We start from the raw sequence: 15,892 nt of genomic DNA, 5'->3' as shown, positions 1-15,892 counted from the left end.
ATATATATCACAATACATATTTTCCTCATAGTTGTGTACAAATATGGACCATACATGCTCTCATATAATTGTGAACATATAGTACATATGCTCAGATTTATTTATACACACAGTATCATATTATATCACATGCACATCTATATATTATGAATTGTACATACATAATTACATTATGTTATATAAGTAAATATATTGTCACAATTGTCACAATATTAACCAATATATTGCAATATAATAACAATATTTTATTTTGTGTATTTTCAATATACATTATACATTATACATTATACAATATACATTAAATTTCTTTCCTCGGATCCTTGAGAACAGAAGTCTGCTTTTTAATGTTATGTGTCCAGTGCTGACTCAAATTTATGAACAATTGAACAAAAAGTTAAAATACAGATGCTGTTTGCGTTTTCCTTGAAAATATAGATATTTAAAGTGGTTTCAACAGCAAACACACTCTTACTCATTCTTCATGTCACTGTTTTTTCCTAAGAACGTGTCTGAGAATTGGTGATGGTCAGGGAAGACAGTGACTCAGAGTTCATTATCTGAGTTGGTCGTGTGGCTTGTGTCGTGTTGAATGCGAATAAGTGCGCATGTGTTTGTCTGAGAGTCTATGTCGAAGTCTCTCTGCGCTGACTGAACCCAGGCTCGGTGAAAAGCATAGCCTTTTTTGACACCCATGTCTTCCACCCTTTCTCCATCTGTCTCTGTTGCCATGATACGATACTGATGTGAGCTTCTGCTCCCTCTCCAGAAGCTTTCAACCCCTCACCTCATTCACTTTCCCTCTCACCATCATTTCGAATTAAGGCTGTTCAATATAAGTGATGATTAAAATCAGTTGAATTTATTTAATCATGGCCATCTTTTCCTTGCCATAATTCATGGTTGGTCAATGCACTCGTGGTTGTGAAATGTTCGTTTTAGGTTGCTTTAATCACAATTATTAAATTTTAAAACCAACAACAAACACAAACATAGAAAATAAGCATTTGTAATGAAAAACAACTCTGAGAAGCAAATTCAAATATATAAAATAGAAAAGTATACTGAGATAACATTCAGAAGTGCAATAAAATGACAATATCAAGTCAATTAAAAAATGAAATGATTGTCAGTGCTTTTAATTGTACGTTCACTGTGCTATCAAGGTTTTTGATGCATAAAGATTCACCCCCCCCCACCCGGCCTGGTTAACCTGCTGTGATGGTGTGCTTTGAGCTTCGATGATGGCTAAATTCCACCTGACAAGCAAATGTAATTAATTGTATCCGCTAACATGTTAACTTTGACAGCCCTAGTTTTCAGTCCTTTTTTTTTCTCACTCTGGCAGTTCATACTTCTACAGACGAGCTTCCTCCAGGGGACAGCTGGCGCATAATGCAGGGAGCAAACATTCTCCATTAACAGTGCTGTGAATAGACACATAAGCAAACAGTCATATCAAGGGGGAAAAAGAGAGAAACAAACACATGTATGCAGCTTCGTATGAACACTTTTACACAAATCTTGTATGTTCTGTATGCAGTATACAAATGATTGCATCTACATACATCGCTGCACACTGCACTCATCTGCTAAAGCAAATAAATAATAACAAAATCAGTACTGAAAGTGCAGTTTACAATACAAAAATGTATGGGAATATACTGGAAAATATAATGCAATATATTACATAATACATTTCTATACATGTGAAACTAGTGTTTATTTTTTATTTTTTCAGTATACTGCAATATATTCACGGACCATATATGACATATATGATATATTGCTATATATAAAAAAAATATATAGCAATGAAGACAAAAACTGCACTACATTTTTACACTTAATTAATTATTTTTTTCTTTCACAAGGTAATGCATGGATCTAAATACATATCTCATTTTATTGTTTGCATATTTACACATTTCGTATATATAAAAATACATGAAATGCTACATAAAAAAAAAAAAAAGTGGTTTACTGATGATACGATACTGATGTGAGCTTCTGCTCCCTCTCCAGAAGCTTTCAACCCCTCACCTCATTCACTTTCCCTCTCACCATCATTTCGAATTAAGGCTGTTCAATATAAGTGATGATTAAAATCAGTTGAATTTATTTAATCATGGCCATCTTTTCCTTGCCATAATTCATGGTTGGTCAATGCACTCGTGGTTGTGAAATGTTCGTTTTAGGTTGCTTTAATCACAATTATTAAATTTTAAAACCAACAACAAACACAAACATAGAAAATAAGCATTTGTAATGAAAAACAACTCTGAGAAGCAAATTCAAATATATAAAATAGAAAAGTATACTGAGATAACATTCAGAAGTGCAATAAAATGACAATATCAAGTCAATTAAAAAATGAAATGATTGTCAGTGCTTTTAATTGTACGTTCACTGTGCTATCAAGGTTTTTGATGCATAAAGATTCAACTCAGCTCCACGGATTTTCAATAAGCTTGATTCTCTTATGAATAGTTTGAAGACAATAAAAGATGCATGACTTTCATAAACCATTAAAAGTTATTCATACAATTTAAGAATTTGGAAACCAGTTCTGACAGACACGGCTGAATGGTCAGAACGAGCTGTTTCATCAAATTAAAAGTAATATGCTTGTTTTTCGGGGCTCTGTTTATGATCTAGCACAGGCTGAGAGTAAAAAACAATAAAAAATGCATTTCAGTAATGATATTTAGTATAGTGTCGCTAATGTTGCCTTGAAAGCTTTTGGACTTGCAGTGCTGGCTTCTTATTTATACTTGTATTTAGACAGTAGAGTTGAACTACTGAATGTACTCAAGAACATATTAATGACATTATGCAGGTGTTCAATGTCAATTCTCTTTTGATCAATTCTCTTTATGGATACAAAGTCCAGAGAGGTGATTTTTCACCCCTTTACAGGCCATATCGCATCTAAACAAAAGTACTTTTCCACAAATGAAAGCATTTTCAGTAATGACTGTTGTGTGAAGTCTTTTATTGTTGTTTTTTTTTCTTTCCATAAAAGTTTTATATCTTTCTAAGTGTTCAGTAGAATGTACTGTGAATTTTAACTGGGTTAGTGGCATTTTGCATATCATGCCCTCCTTCAGTCCTTCACGAACACTCAAACCAAGAAAATTCAGTCATATTTGTCCTGTCTGATGCAACGTCCATAAAGACATGCAGTCAGCTCATGTCAATGTTACTGACTAAAGGATTTTGACATCTTGCGTTGGGGAGAATGCTTGCTCAAATACTAAAGCAGGTGGGGAGCTTTCAAATGTCACATTGAATAACCCTGTCCCTAGACAATTAAATACAAAACAACAACAACAACACTGTACTATGAAGGATGACCTATTTTGGACTTTTTTTGCTATATCATCTATTTAGGGAGGTTAATGATATTGATGAAAGCTTTGCCAGATGCACCTCAGTTTATTTTTATGCAGACTCTTCGTTTGTTCCTGTCATCTTTCTTAATGTCCATACTAGAGAGTGCAGAACAGTACTTACTGGTCATCAAATTATGCAAACTGCCTTGACTGTTGAAAGTGTAGAATGCAGATAATGTTAAGCACAGAATTATCACTCTTTAAAGCTTGAGGAAATAGATAAAGTGTACTCATGGAGGAAATCTGTTGGTTGTGGATGCTCTGTGCTTTTAACTGAAAATAGATAATGAGAAAAGATATAAATTCAGCATTTGTTATTATTCATAAAAAAAACTTTGCAACTCAACTGGAGTTTTTAGGCACTTTCACGGTAGAGCATTTGGTGTTGACAGAGTCTGTTTGACATCAACCTTAAGATCCCCATTGCTTCAAGAATTAATTCTCCATCTCCAAGCCAGAAATGTGATCCTTTTGACTTGTACTATACTGGACATGTTATAAAAATATCATGAAAGTTATTATCACAGCTTTAAATTATTACAGTTCTCTTTTTAACTATAACAATTGATACTAGTTGGAAAACATGACCCATTATCTGAAGCGGTTTGAGAAATGTAGAATTGGTTGTTGTACAACTGCTGTTAGTTTGATTGGCTGAGATATTTGACTGGTCGGAAAGAGCTGTATTGTTGAGAAGAGTGAGTGAGATAAGTAATGAGTTCTGCAGCAGAATTCTGCCTCTGTCTTGAGTTTTTATATGTATGCACAGCATGTTCCGCTAAAAGTGTCATTCACTCAACCTGATAAAACTTACACTTATTTGTTTTCTTAACTTTAAAAGTACACCACCATTCAAAAGTTTGCGTAAGTACAATTTTTTAAAGAAATAAATACTGTTATTCATCAAGGATGCATTAAATTGATCAAAAGTGACAGTAAAGACATTTATAATATTTAGTTTCAAATAAATGCTATACTTTTGAACTGTTATTCACCAATTTTTTTTTAAATCCTTAAATCCACAAACATATTAAGCTACACAAATTGAAATTTTAACAGTTAATTGCAAATAATCTTTAATATGTTAAAATCTTTAATATGTTTAAATGCTATATTATATTATATATTATAAAAAATATAATTATTTTGAATCATTTATATATTTTATATTCATACTTTTTATTTTTAAATGTTCTATTTTTATTTTAAAATGTATATTTTAAAACCATTTCTGTTTTACAGGTTTAACAAAGCAATAGGCTACTGAAACTGAAATGGCATTGAAACCCCTTGAGTTTGGAATAAGAGGTCTAATCTATGATTCATGTGAACTCTGCTACAGTTAGCAATTGGTATGAAAGCAAATTTCAGAACAGCTGTTGATGAAGTATAATTTACATCGTTGCATGCTCCCCGTTACACTTATTATAGCACAATGCATTACTTACATCTGCTTGTCTCCAAATAAATTGCCTATATGAGCCGGTCACAGTCTCTTGCAGCTGTTCCAGTACATATACTGCAGACAAACTCAAGCATCTTTCTGTACATGTAAAGTTTTGGTGGTGAATACGAAGGGAAAACTTCAGTAACTTCTCTTCAAATCATAACCTATATAGTAGTAAACAGCTGTTGCTAGTATCCAAAGTGGTACTCATGTGAATTGTGCAATCGTACTGCAGTATGAACCCAAAAGTACAATAAAAGAGATCTGCAGGGTGATGGGGGTGGAGTTGAACTCAGGTTTGGACCAAAAACAAAGTGATGCAAGTGCTAAAGTTCATTGGGAGCACTTGATTAATCTACATTTACTCATCACGGACAATGTCAAGTTTAAGCTGATTTTTGGTTTGTACTGATTGCACAAACATATCCTAGCTTTACCTCACTGATGGGTGAATCATCAGAGAGAGAAAAGAGGAAGCAATTCCCCCTCCCCAACCTGCAAGTAAGTCACAGAGGGCCTGCAAAAACACAGAGGGCCCGCAATAACAAGTGGAGGTTGCTCAACGTGGCGTGAAATGACTTTATTGCATTTTCACATTAAAAGCACTGATACAGTTCTATTAAAGGCCCGTGGTGCCGGGGGGAGAATCATTCAGGGGCCAGTCAAGCACAAGGGAAAAAACGTTACACACTATCAAAAAGGTGGCAAATGAAACGAGGCAGCCCTATTTCCTGCCTTAAAAATATAGATGGCTGCAGCAATGAGGAAAATGTCACATAATCAAAAAATCTCCATGACATATGTTCAAGATAAATTGCTCACACAGGCTTGGCACATTTGTGACTCTACTGTACATTACGTCTTCAGCGGCTCCGTAGCTCCCAGATAGAAAGGTACAAATGCTTTTTCTTTATTGAGATCCATGTGATTACACACCAGTGATGGTTCATTACTGCTGTTTAACTGTAGAACGATTGCAAATATTAGGTTTCTCATATTGCTCATATAGACAACTGTACTGTAAGTCTTTACAAAATGAATTGCTAATGTATCTAAAATAATACCACTACCATCAAATACCAAGCTGCTATATAGAGAGAAATAGTGTATAATATGCTCAATGTAACACTGGTAATAACTTAATGCACTTTGTGCTCACCCTAGTCTGTACAGCTGCAATTTAATCTAAAATAATGATAACGACAGTTTTTAAAGAAGCCTTATTTTTTATTTGGTTGAGCAAAAATGCCTCATTCTCAGTAATTTATGAGTTTTAGTCTGACTATTAACAGTTTATGTGGCAAATTCAGGATATATTGTTTTGTAAATCTGTCACAGTGTAATGTAAGTTTTGTAAAGGGGCTGTTATTGAAATATGTGCAAAAAACAAGCAAAAACTGGCTCTTTTAATAGTTAGAGTCAGAGAGAGGGTGTAAAATGGCTTTTAAAATGAACTAATTATGACTAAATATTAAGCTAAACATTTACTTACATAATAATTGGACTCCTTTAAATGTGTTTATTTGGTTTTTTAGAGTCCATTTAAAAATACACTTCCATATCGCATCATTATCTTGCTTGCTGTGTGTTTTGTGGTCTAATGTTACAAATAAAGTGTGTGAGAATGTTTTGTGTATTGATTGGCAAAAATATATTTTTTTCTACCATGGGCTTGTTAGAAATGTAGTTTCACAGCTTTAGGCTGGACATTTAAATAATAAATGAGCAAAAAACAAAAAGAAGTGCAATTATCCATGCTCTCCCCACATTTAAATTCAGTGTTTATTGGATATGCTTTATTTTATTTATTTTTCTTTTACTTTAATTTTGGTCTGCTGTGCTTTGTTATTATGTGCTAGAAAGCAACTTTTATGTTTGCTTCTTTTCTTTTCAGAAACTGCTGACAGGCTTATCTAGATTAGCCCATCTTTCACAGTGTTTTTGTACTACAAAAAAAGTTTAGAACTAATAGAGTTTCCGAGTAAAAACAATAGCTTTAAGGCCTGATTACTCCAGTATTCAGCATATGCAAATTTGCTTCACTTCAGAGACAAAAGAGGCTTTGATGGGGGCATTTTACATGATCCAGACCTTATTACCCTAGTCTTTTGTCTGTTGTCTTATGTTTCTATATCCTCAGTGACAGAAAAAACAACAGTAACATCTGACAATGAGTGTCTTGTCTGGTTAAATATTTCAGACCTTTGAAAGGTCCAGGTAGTGAGTAGTACAATTCCCACTGGCGTCTTGTGTCAGCAAATAACCTGCATGCTGAGTAACAAGGCTGAGTCATTCTCCCTCATCCACCCCTCAACCGTCTCTTCAGTCCTTCTGGAGGAATACGACAGTCATTTTCTGTGCGCAGTTTACTTGTAGATTTGCCTATAGTTATTCCATAACTTTCAGTCATGCTGTTGGCCCACACACTGACAGTTATTGGCCGGAAATGTGTCAAGTTTCATTTGAATTTCAGCAAAATATCTGACCTGACAAATGTCTTTTTCGAAAATGATTCCTCTTCGATGCTGTGTAGCAGTCAGTCACACCATTAACAGCTGACACCTGTCTACAAGCAACTGTCATGTTGAGCCAAAAGCATAAAGAACCCATTATAATCACTGAAGTTGTCTACAGTGGATACAGTATACAGATGCCTGCTCAAATTCTGATGTATTCCATGTGCTTGAGCTACTCCCGACAAAAGGACAAATGGAAGATTAAAGGAATGTTCGCTTTGGCATGTCCTGTTTAAACGGTTCATTTGTGTCACTTATTTGAATTTCAGCAAAATATCTGACCTGACAAATGTCTTTTTCGAAAATGATTCCTCTACGATGCTGTGTAGCAGTCAGTCACACCATTAACAGCTGACACCTGTCTACAAGCAACTGTCATGTTGAGCCAAAAGCATAAAGAACCCATTATAATCACTGAAGTTGTCTACAGTGGATACAGTATACAGATGCCTGCTCAAATTCTGATGTATTCCATGTGCTTGAGCTACTCCCGACAAAAGGACAAATGGAAGATTAAAGGAATGTTCGCTTTGGCATGTCCTGTTTAAACGGTTAATTTGTGTCACTTTAGAGACTTTAGAAGGACCCCAGCATCAGGAACGAGTGGATGGTTTATTTTTAATGGCATCCCAAAGAATTATATGTTTGTTTGGAGCATTTGACTGCAGATTTTTGTAAACAAGGCATAATGTAATGGACAAATGGAGTAAATAAACTTTTGATTAAAGATAAAGCAGCCAACACTGTATTGGATCTGACAGCAGCTACTTCACTGCTTGTCTCGTTATGCTTTGTCTGTAAATGACAGTTTTATATCAATAATTTTAATAAAACACTCTAATAAATAAAACCGAGCACTGATACTTTTTTCCTATGATTGCCTTACATCATCACATAAAAAAGGCCATTTACTGACGGGCTTTAAAGGAGCCATGTCTTACAAATGGATAATTTCTGACAGAGGGTTAAACTAAGGGGTTAAACTAAGGGGTTAAAAATAAAAAAAGGGGCCTTTTTTTTCAAACATAACTTTTTGTGCAATAAACATTTTTAACATTATAAATAAACCTCAAGAAACATATAGCTTGTCAACTTCCCAGTATAAAAATGATTAACAGTTACAAAAAAGTACAAATTGCCTTTCAACCTGTACGAATGCTGTACAATCACTCCTTATATTTCTACCTGCCGTGGTGTTGACCCATGAACATTACAACTTTTAAACAAAACTTTATGTGTGTAACATTTACATAATCAAAGGTTTATACTGTAAATGTAGAGATCTTACAAGATGCTAATGGGGCTGTGTGCTGTTGCTTAAATTTTATCACGTCAGCTAGGTGCTTGCATGTTGACACTTGTTATTTAATGAAGCTATTAATATACAGCTCAGGAGGCATAACACATTTGGAATCCTGCAGTTGTGTAATTTAAAGTTACCATTATTGGTCTGATTATTATTCGTCCATATCAGGAGCAAATAACAAGATGTTTTACCCTAATCGAATATGTGTGTTCATTTTTCCGTTCCTAGTTTTAAAATAAAAATCTTCTAATTATATTATTTACTTGCCTAACTTTATTGTGAAAGTCTTGATTATGGGTTTAATATGTACACAATTCTAAAATGTAATCTTAATTAACATGAAGGTAATTAAACTTGTGTTTGTTTTTTTCTGTGTGTGTTGAGGCATTATTGCTTATGAACTATTGTGACAGTCCATTACATTACATTGCAGCCATGAATTTCGACAAGCGTTTAAGTTCATTTAAAATGTGTTTGTTTAATATTGTGTAAGACCAGAAACCATTTGCAACAAAGCCTTTATTTTAAGAAAGCTAGTGATAATGCCCTTTCAGTTATAACCAATCGTTTTTTTTTAACTAAAGGGGCTTGTTGTGACTGGGCACCCAGCCACGTTTTTATTTTATTTTTGTTTCTTCTAAATATCAGGACGGAAACAAGCAGATCAATGAGTCAGAGAGAAATTGCAGTCATAAAGTCAGGGTCATTTGTGAAATAGGGTTCAGTCAGTCTGGGCTTATCAGTTAGTCTGAGGCACTGTTTGCTATGTGAGTATCAAAGCTTAATAACTGATTGTCTGCTTTCATGTGTTCTTCGAAAACACTTTATTTCCTTGTCATACATGAATATCACAATCAGCAGAAATTCTGCCTGATTTCACTACACAAACAGCTTCTAAATGAAACCCAAATGAAACACTGTCCAGTGGCTTGTGAATTGAAAATATTTACAGGCCATAACTATATTCCATATTAGCCATGTATGTTGCCCTTATTATGTTTTCCCTCACAGTAGAATTAGTTAGCATTATTTTAGTTAGCATTTATGTGTTTCCAAAACCCTTTATTTCCTTGTCAGCTGCAGAACATTTACATAGTTCTATCAGGATTGTTAATATTTTGTATTTACAGTGTATACAATACAGCAGGATTTGTTTGGACTGAAGACCTGTTGTATATCCTCTCACAGAATAGCAGAATTTTTCATGTTCAGCCTGTTTTTATAGGTTGTTATTTTTGTGTTATACCATTATTTTTGTACCAGAAATTATAGTAATTTTTAAATCACTGTGCCTTCACACTTTTTGTACAAATGCTTCTGTAAATGATAAAATCTTATGTTTTAAAGATATAAAAATAGTTTTTACTATTTACTACAGAAACAAATGCCATTTTACATGTATTCATATTTTATAGAACTTTTACGATGAGCTGTAGTGTTGTTTTCTAACTGTGAGCAAACAGTCAATCATGCAAGCTTATTGAAATAGCATCTCACCTGAAGATCTAGAGCTTTTTGCGTTTTTTTGTCAAGATTGTTTTATAAACAACAGAAACAGACATTTGTCTTGAGGTGTAAACAAGATTAATCTGACCCATTATATTCAGACATTACCGAAACAGAGATTATGTAGAACAGCGAAAGCACAACGATATAAATGACGAGAAGGGATTAAATTACTTTTTCTGTCTGTGTGAAAGATTCAGAGCTGAGGGGAAATGAGAACATTTCAAAGGCTGAAACACATTAAGAAGTTGCTTGATTTGTGCATGAGGATATTTCCTCAAAACGGCAAAAATGGGGGGTTTCTTTGTTCTTAATTGAAATATCAGTTTTTCCCTCTCCCATACGCTGCTGCTTTACAATATAAAAGAAATGTATGAATATCACAATCAGCAGAAATTCCAGTGAAGGCTGTTCTGCCACACTTCACTTCAGTGTCCAGATGAATCCTAAATAAAACACTGGCCAATGGCAGGTGATCTGATAATAATAACCAGCCATAAATATGTTCCATAACGGCCATATATGTTGCACAAATTTTGATTTAAATCCCTTTTGTCCCTATAAAAGGTTATTTATTTATTTGTTTGTTTGTTTGTTTGCTTGCTTGCTTGATTTTTTCGCATTTGAAATGATACCAGTTTGTTTCCTCATATTTTTTTTTACTAAGTAACATTGCAAGCATGTGACACTGCATGGACATCTTGAGATGATTGTAGAAAAAAAAGGGAAACTTTTCACTACAATAAAAGAACAAGTCATGACAGATGATTTCTTCCATAGACTGTGAGGGTCAGACTTTTGTTCTTGCATTTAAATTTGATGTAAACCATATATATATATATTGGCCAACTGTAAACGGCCAAAGCCAGTTTTTACGCTCATATGGCATTTGGTAGGTGTTAAGTTTGGACAAATAATGCTTGTGAAAATTTTATGTGCATTAATCTGAGAGAATTCATGTCAAAGATCTTTATCAGAGTCCTATTCTATAACAAGAAAAGACTGAGCCAAAGTGGGCATTTGGGTTGAATCTTGAAGATAATCTGTAATTTAGAGGACAGCTGCAGACTCAGACTGGTGTGAGCGCTGGCAGAAATAAAGATGCTCTGTGTCTATCAATGGGCGTCCTGATGGCCTGTTATTGAGTCACAGGGTGTGAAATTATATCCTGCTCTTTCTCTCCCTTGAAGACACTCAAATGCATTTCCATACACTCACATACCAAAACACACATTCATAATAACAGTCAGGTTGTCATGACTGTTGGTGTGAAAAGCAGCTTGCGTTTTTCACAAAAGAGAACGGAGAGGAAGTCCCTTGAGAACCCACTGCAATCATCAGAGACCCGCTCCCTGCATGCTTCCATGCCCTAGTGCCATTCAACATCTGTCTGTCAGTTTGTTCACTGTCTTTTTCTGCTTTTTCTTTGCTATATACTTGCTTGCTTAATCTACAATATGGCATGGATATATAAACCGCATTTCATACGCTTTGTAACTTGACAAAGTCAAGCGCCGGGAGGTTTGATTCCACTTCACACAATATTCTTGCCTTCTGATTTTATGGGGCAAGTTCATTCCTTGTTGCTTTGACTGAATGGTGTTATCCTGTGCTGGGATAGTTTAAATATTTCAAGGGGGATGGTATGGAATTACAGTAAATGGCGAAATGGATTCCCTATAGTATGTGTGGTGAAGTAATGGTGTCATGTGCACAAGGTGCTGAGGAATAAGCTCACTGAACACCTTTATATACTAAGGTTGTGGACCATTTGATGTTGAAGTGAGAACACCTTGAAAGTTCTAATTCAATTTAAAATTAAAAATAAAATTTGAATTGAGCTAGAAAACAGTATGCAGAATTGTGAGGATGGATGTTGATGGACAGAATGTGTTACCCATGTTTCATTTCTTATTTTGAAAGAACATTATGGATTGATTGCTGGATGGATGAATGATAGATGGATGGATGGAAAGATGCATATATGGTTAGAAAGATGGATGAATGGATGATCGATGGATAGATGAACAGATAGCTTTTGCATGTCATTATATTTAAAGGGGTCATATGATGCGATTTCAATTTCTCCTTTCTCTTTGGAGTGTTACAAGCTCTTGGTGCATAAAGAAGATCTGTAAAGTTGCAAAGACTAAAGTCTCAAATCCAAAGAGATATTCTTTATAAAATTTAAGAGTCAACCACACCTACCTAAAACGGCTCATTCTAACACGCCCCCACATGTCTACGTCACGATGTGGGAAGATTTGCATAACACCGCCCAAATGTTCACGCAAAGAAAGAAGGCATAACTTTTATTCTCGCTATAGTATTGTTGTTGCCACTGCCGCTCCTGGTAGAGTAGACTACAATGCCGGCTGTTCTGACTCACAGACTGTACGTACGTTTTTTTATATTTAAAGAGTTTTTATATTTTATATCTTTATATTTAAAGCGAGTTTTTTGGGCAGTGTAGAGTAGGGCTTGTTGTTTGTCATTTCTCCGATCACAAATGCAGACATGGTTTTATGTTTACGCGGCGCGATGCAACGCAATGCGTAAAAATACAGTATAAGTCATTATAATCCATAATTATGTCCCCACTGGATGCAATGAATGCCTTGTTTATAATGGGTTTTTATGTTTTTGAATCATCGCTCTGGTCTGACAGGGCATCATCACAGTGTGGTAGGGGTGTAACATTTCCGTCACACGCTTGAGGTATTTGGCCAATCATAACGCACTGGATAGCTGGCCAATCACAGCACACCTTGCTTTTCAGACCGATGAGCTTTGTAAAAATCAACGCGTTTCAGAAAGGCGGGGCATAGAGGAGAAACAATAATGTACAGTATGTGGAAAATAATGTGTTTTTTGAACCTTAAACCGCATAAACACATTTCATTACACCAAATACACAAAATAATGTTCTTTTTAGCAACATCATATCACCCCTTTAATGAAGGCGGTCCTCCGCGCTCTGCTCTCCCATTTCCTTTGCTTCCTCAGGTCAGACAGGTCAGGGAAGTCAGATGCTCAGTCCGTCTGGTGGTCCCACTCTGGAGGAATCAGATGTGTTTCCCTGAGTTGATTCAGCTGCTATCGGCAGCCCCTTGGCCGATACCACTGAGGGGAGGGCATGATTTGGCATCCCCGGCCAGAGCTGTGGAATCTTCATGTCTGGCCCCTCGATGGGACTCTTTGCAGCTCCCTGTGAGTGTAACTCTGTCTACAAGATGTCTTTATGCCCTTAAATGGTCAGTCTTCTCTGATTGGTGTGCAGCACGGAACGAGGACCCATCCTCTTGTGACGTGTCTGACATGCTAACCTTTCTACAAGAGCTGCTGGATAAGGGGCGCACCCCTTCAAAGTGTATGTGGCAGCCAGTATGTGGCGAATCATTATCTTGTGGCTGGCCAGTCAGTCGGCAGAAATGACTTAGTCGTTAAGTTTCTGAGGGGAGCTCGGAGATTGAATCTGCCTCGTCCTCATACTGTGCCGACTTGGGACTTATCTATAGTCCTCAGGGCCCTAAGGGGCCCTCCCTTTGATCCATTCCAGTCGGCCGACTTGCGGTCCCTGTTTCTTAAGACCACCCTCCTTTTGGCTTTAGCGTCGGTCAAGAGAGTGGGTGACCTGCAGGCACTGCCAATCAGTGTATCATTCCTTGAGTTTGGGCCTAATGACTGTAGAGTCATCCTCAAACGGAGACATGCCTGGATATCTCGCTGGATAGTGGATGCTATTGCCTTGGCTTATGCCTCATTGGGCTTGCAGTGCCCTATAGGTATGAGGACCCACTCCACCAGTGGAATGGCCTCATCCAGGGCTTGGTCCAGCGGGATTCCTATTGGTGATATGTGTGTAGCTGCTGGTTGGACATTGCCATCTACATTCACCAGGTTTTATAACTTTGACATCCCTCCCCTACAGGCACGGATTTTGTCCACTTAATTCTGCCTAAACCCCTTTGTAAGTGGAGAGGGTTATGTCATGTAGTCCTCAGCCTGAATGGCTTGGGTCTCGTTATTGGCTCATGCTTACAGGAGCCCTCAGTACAAGTGCTCTGGGGCTGGGCTCACAGATTGGCTTCGTTCTGCACTTGCTTATAGCACGGCGCTATTGGACGCATTCCACATAAGCGTGTCAATGCAATGGGAGCGACTGTTCGAAAGGGAACGCTCTGGTTACTAATGTAATCTTGGTTTCCTGAGATAAGTGAACAAGCACTGCATAGGCTGCCGTGCTATAAGGCTGCACGCGAGTGAGTGACTGTCGCTTCAGTCGAAAGATTTTGACAAAATGGCGCTCAGAGCTGACTTATATAGAGGTTGGCTCCTCTTATTTTGGGAGGTTGAAGCGCCATTGGTTCATGCAGCTACATAAATGTGAATAAATCAGGCTTCAGTATCAGAGTAAACAGGAGTTTCCCCATAAGTGTGTCAATGCAACGCTTGTTCCCTTATCTCAGGGAACCGAGGTTACGTTAGTAACCGAAGCGTTTTCACCTTGGTCAGTTATTTTTTTAGTAAAAAAAAACTACTACTGTATGGACTGCTTTTATGATTATATTAAATGATTTTATTATTATTATTATTATTAATAATAATAAAGTCATTGTAATGTTACATAAAAGAGCATGGAAAAAGTCATCACTTTTTCCCCTTTTGTGTTTCACAAAGAAAAAAATTAATGCAGTTTTGGAAGGACATAAGGGTAAGTAAATGGCACAGAATTAAAATGTTTGGTGAAATAATAATTTAAGCTTCTGTTTTTACAATTTCAGCTGCATGACAGAAGATTTAGACTGTACTCTTTTATGAAGCAGAAGCTCTCTTCTATGCGGCTGTGTCTAGCTGTGTGACTGTGTGTGAGTGCAGCCATGCTCGAGCTGGAGGTTAGAAATTTTGCTGGTGGAAATTGTGATGCAAATTTGGTCCTGCTTCAGTATAATGATGTGAGCATGAGGCTGTGATCCAGCTCAACAAACTATCACAGTTTGTTTTTAGACTTTTAATTTAGTTTATTACATTTTTGTACTCCTATATTACCAGATGTGAATGTGTATTAGAAATACAGGTGTGATTTGATAGAAGTTTGCTGAATGTGCTTTTGACATGTCTGAATGGTCCTCGTAGTGATAAAATCTATGTTTTGTTCTATAATGTAAGAGGACATTAAATGGTGAATATTAACAAACAATTTATTTAAAATTTATTTTATTTTATGTATATAAATATAATTATATTTATTTTAAATGATTACTACTTTATTAGTGTTTAAAACTAATGAAACCATACTAAAATCCAGTACAGTAAATTTGTTGAAATATTGTGTTAAGCATGTTTAATTAACATCTGAAGTGAACATGTTCACTTGACAACCCTAAAAAAATGGTATAGTCTTTTTTCTTTTCAATTAAGTAGCTCCTTGATTTATACAGTGATTTTATTTGATTAGTACCAACTGTATTACCTATAGAATCCTCAATCCTCAATAGGGAATTTTCACTCTTAACCTTTTGTTGCTGATTGTTCATTGTTATGTTATGTTCACGTTTTAATAGGGTAGTTTTGATTGTTCTAATATTTGCCATTTTTCTTTCATGGTCCTTGCCACGCAGTTAAAGAATGAAAGCAGACACATGGAGTTATGATGACCTTCATGCCAATCTCAGTGTTGACTTAAAGGGGTGGTTCACTGTTTTTTTCTAGCCTTGATTGTGTA

This window comes from Sinocyclocheilus anshuiensis, unplaced genomic scaffold, assembly GCF_001515605.1.
Source record: "Sinocyclocheilus anshuiensis isolate Anshui unplaced genomic scaffold, SAMN03320099.WGS_v1.1 scaffold74, whole genome shotgun sequence".
Lineage (NCBI taxonomy): Eukaryota > Metazoa > Chordata > Actinopteri > Cypriniformes > Cyprinidae > Sinocyclocheilus > Sinocyclocheilus anshuiensis.
Note: the sequence above shows the minus strand (reverse complement) of the source record.